We start from the raw sequence: 4,383 nt of genomic DNA, 5'->3' as shown, positions 1-4,383 counted from the left end.
GATTTTTTTTTTTTTTTTTTTTTTTTAATAACAAATACTAGATTTAAATTTTATGGATGAAAATTCTCGACGATCAACAAATGAAAGCCGTGTTTCTCGTTCGACAGAGAGGAACGAAAAATTGCGCAAACGGGGCATCTCTGAAGCGTGTGCGTGCGGTCTCGTAATTTTAGGCAAGCCGAAAAGAAAGTGGGCAGAAAGGAAGGAGCCTTCTCGTAACGCTTGTGTACACGTGAGTCAACAATCGTCGCCAACTTTTCACGTGTTTCGCGTGAAATCGCGTGTTGCGCAATCGTTCACAATTCTGCAATCTCGGATCATCCACGTTGCTCTTGCATCTTTGATATCGATCTCTCCATCGACGTTTGACTGAGGCACTATCCGCTCTAGAGGAGAATAGATACGCGATGGTAACGGGAGAACGGTGAGAATCGGAGCACGAATCGTATTTGGAAATAAGGGGCTAAGGGATTGATTAGATCGAGGTGCATTGTAGTGTAGATCGTGATTAATGGGATTCAAGTTTATCATTTTTCGTCGCTTTATTTGTTGGAATTTTAATTTTTCCGAACTGCGATATTTTGCACGTTTATTGAAATATGTTTTCTCAAATCTGAAGATCAAATCAAATTTGAAGATTACGATTGATTTATATTTAAATCGAAAGCTTCGATTTCAAATAGATCGTAGTGATGATGATAATAATGGATGGTCACATGTTTCGTTTCTAACGTAAGTAACGAATATACCTCTCTCTCTCTCTTTTATCCGTGAAAACAGTAAAAGTATAATTTATAATGAAGATCAATGACAGATGAAGGTTTCTCTTTCGGTTCTTAATGATTTTTGTATACATGTGTATATAATTTTCAATCAACTTTCAATCGAGAGAATAAAGACCTGATGCAAATTGAATGACGCAACGTAATTAAGACTTGGCAGCTTTGTCACTCGGTATCTTTATATTCCCCCTTATTAATAAACCTATCCAATTGCACTGCATCGTTGTTAATAAAAAAACGAAGCGAAAAATGACAAGCTCGTCTGTCTGATCTGATATAAATGAAGTCTTACAAACAGTTCCATTATTCGAATGAAAAATTACATTAGATACTACAGATACTATTTCTTTCCTTCTTTCGACAATTAATACAAAAGCCATGCGATAAATCTAAGTTAGATTGTGCTTGTCTCACGAAAAAATACACGTCTTTGTAATAATGGCCGTAACATCGATTATACAACGATCTTACACATCTAAGTGGAAGACGTTGTAGCGTGTGGTTATCGTGTACGATCTTGACGAGGACTCGCTCACGTTTCGATATATTCAAAAGCGAGGAGAAGAGGTTGGAAGGAAAAGTCAGGTTTGAGTATTAATTCGCCACTTTTCTCCATTGTTCCGAATCAGCTTTCACCGTTGCGCCACCATTCGCTTCGCGGATCTTTTGCATTTTGTTTCGCGCTGCTTCTTAAACTGACCAATCGATAAGTGCCGATTTTTCGTTTGTAAAATCGAAGTTTGCTCGCCGATTACAAAATTCTTCGCGCTTTATTTACACAGTGAGCGAAAGAAACTGTGTCTCGAAGGCAATGGGAATATTTTGCGGATATAACGAAGGAGGGGGGAAAGGATATTGATACGGAAACCGATTTCATTGGCCATTTGGAGAAAGATCGAGTTATGAAATTATTTGAACAATTATTCCAATTATTGTTCTTTTAATTATTTGTTTTCCATCATTAAAAACTTTATATTTAATCGATGAAATTATTTATATATTATTTTTTTATTATTTATTTATTTTTTATTTATTTTATTTATTATTTATATATTAATTTTTTTCTATTAAATCAATTGGTCATCAATGATATTGATCTTATGAATATCCTGAATTTAATAATATTGAATTTGATTCATATATATTAAATTATAGAAATTTAGATCAATTTCGATTATTAGAAACTGATAATCGAATAATTATTCCAATAAGAATTCCTTTACGATTAATTACTTCATTGCAACGTGTATTATTCTTTCACAACGAACGAGGTCTTTATAAATCCACATTCGTTGTCAACGCTACCTCTCTCTCTCTTTCTCTCTTCAGTCTTTAGCTATCGATTTCACGAGCGAGCGAGCCAATTACGAGCAGGCAAATCCGTACAAAATCCGCCACGATAATTACAAGCGTGGCGTAGGATCGCGGTGGATAGTGGACGTGCCCGACCCATATATTCACCGTGTATCGCAATTTCACCCGTGTTGCCGTATAAATTACGATCTCACACGGGTTGTAACTCATAACTGACCTTCGGTAGCGAATTATAATTATCCCGTGGCGTACCGATTTCTTACTAACGATCTCCACGATCCCAGACGACCAATTAAAGCCTAACGTTTTGAAGGCTTGTGAACGCTTTGCAAAACGCTCGCACGAATTAACGCTCGTAACACTGGATTACACGTTTAGATGGGATAACACACGCCCCCTCCATTCGACCGGGATTCTTTCATCCTTTTTTTCGCGATTGATAAGTGCGTTATGAGTTGTTGTATTGTTGTTATTATTGAAATATTGTTTGGAAAAATAGAATGGGAGAGAAAATTGAAATGAAAGAAAGTGTGGCCTCTCGTACTTTAGAGATGATAAATGAAGTCTCGTTATGAGGGTTCTCGTGATTGTTTGAGGAAATAGAGATTCGATGGGGAAGAAAATTGTTTGATATGATGGAAATAAATTGTTAAAAAGATTTTATAGCAAGAGAGTTACTTAGCTTTTCAGTTATGAGACGTAAAAAAATATATATATCATTTGATGCACGTTTCAAGTAACAAATTATCGAGTTATTGCAAAATTTGAATCTATAATCATTACAATTTTGTGCGATATGAATGCAAATTCGGAATAATATAATGTTCCTTTTTGACAAAAAATTTCAATTTATTAGTTTCACACGTGATTAATAAGACAATAATAAATCAATAAATTGTATACTTTATTGTGCATAATTAAAAAGTAGTTTTTTTTTTTTTTTTTGAAAAAAAAAAAAATTTTTTTTTTTTTTTTTAAAAATTGTTTGGTTAAAAAAAAAAAATTTTTTTTTTTTTTTTTAAAAATTGTTTGGTTAAAAAAAAAAAATTTTTTTTTTTTTTTTTAAAAATTGTTTGGTTAAAAAAAAAAAATTTTTTTTTTTTTTTTTAAAAATTGTTTGGTTAAAAAAAAAAAATTTTTTTTTTTTTTTTTTTTGTAAAAATTCGTTGAGTCAAAACAACAAATTTATGAACAGTTTTTTCTAATTTATGTTCTTATGGTCAAAATGGAATTGCACGATTTGAAGATGATAAATGAGATCTGATGATTCACGTAATACGTATCCTCAAGATAATTTCGAAAACTGTGGATGAAGAAAAATTAATTCATATATATCTTCGTGAACGTTTTTTGAAACTCTTCTTGAAAATTTTGAACGATGGTAATCGAGATTGTTATATATTTTTGTGGACGTTTGTAAATAATTTCGAATAATTAGTATCGTATCGGATCAACGTGTTACCGGATTTGGAAATGACGATTTTTTTAATTGGACAGAATTATGTGATCAGATGCGAGAGAAAAATGAGAGCCTGTTTGATCGAGAAATCATGAATAAATAGGAAATTGTGTTAATGAAAAATGGAGAGATATTTTGATTTCGGCGATTTAAATATTAATAATTTATCAACATGGATAGATCAAATTGTGAGTTTTTGTTTGAGACAAGGTTACCGTTTAAAGAAAAATAGAAATATTAAAATATTTTTCAAACCAAACAAGATTCTACACCTTCGATAGATTTTAGAATAAATGATTCGTAATATATTTCAAGATCCTCATCGAATAATTTTGATTGCTTTGATTAAATATTAAAAAAAGTGTAATTTGCAAACAAATAAAATTCCATTCGAATAATTAATTCTCGTTCCACACTTCCAGCTATATATATATATATATCCAACAACCCAAGAATTAGCCCTAAGTGTAAGAATGTATCGATCATGATATTCTTAAGATCTTTAAAAAAAAAACTGCTTCGTCACAGATTAAATAATGTTGGACAAGCTCGTTTAAACCGCATCTGTCAACACGATTACACTCAACTTGATTATTTTCAAAGAGTATTATTTTTTTTTAAGCCGGCGATCGCTTTAAACGAAACCTTGAACCAATCTATCCGGTTCCTGGTTCGAAATATTCGGTACCGTTACCTCGAATCAATCCTGGCCGACTATGAAAAGATCACCGTATCACCCGAGAATAACATCACAATTCCAACGTTTGTATCTTTTTTCGAACCGGCGTCTGACATAACCGGGCAGGAATGTCGTTTTCTTGGCGACTC

The 4,383-nt window shown here is 32.6% G+C and overlaps 2 protein-coding genes and 1 long non-coding RNA gene across 3 annotated transcripts in view; 2 read left to right on the top strand and 1 right to left on the bottom strand.

Annotated features, from left to right (window-relative positions):
• LOC102681942 (nuclear migration protein nudC) overlaps positions 1 to 4,383 on the top strand; it is a 114,301-nt gene that overhangs the window by 32,561 nt on the left and 77,357 nt on the right. The window lies entirely within an intron of this gene.
• Positions 1 to 4,383, bottom strand: part of LOC102681812 — a 76,122-nt gene that overhangs the window by 30,854 nt on the left and 40,885 nt on the right. The window lies entirely within an intron of this gene.
• LOC116185469 overlaps positions 1 to 4,383 on the top strand; it is a 24,952-nt gene that overhangs the window by 1,297 nt on the left and 19,272 nt on the right. The window lies entirely within an intron of this gene.

Source organism: Apis dorsata, unplaced genomic scaffold (assembly GCF_000469605.1).
Source record: "Apis dorsata unplaced genomic scaffold, Apis dorsata 1.3 scaffold_189, whole genome shotgun sequence".
Classification (NCBI taxonomy): domain Eukaryota; kingdom Metazoa; phylum Arthropoda; class Insecta; order Hymenoptera; family Apidae; genus Apis; species Apis dorsata.
Note: the sequence above shows the minus strand (reverse complement) of the source record. Positions and strands in the feature narration are given on the sequence as shown.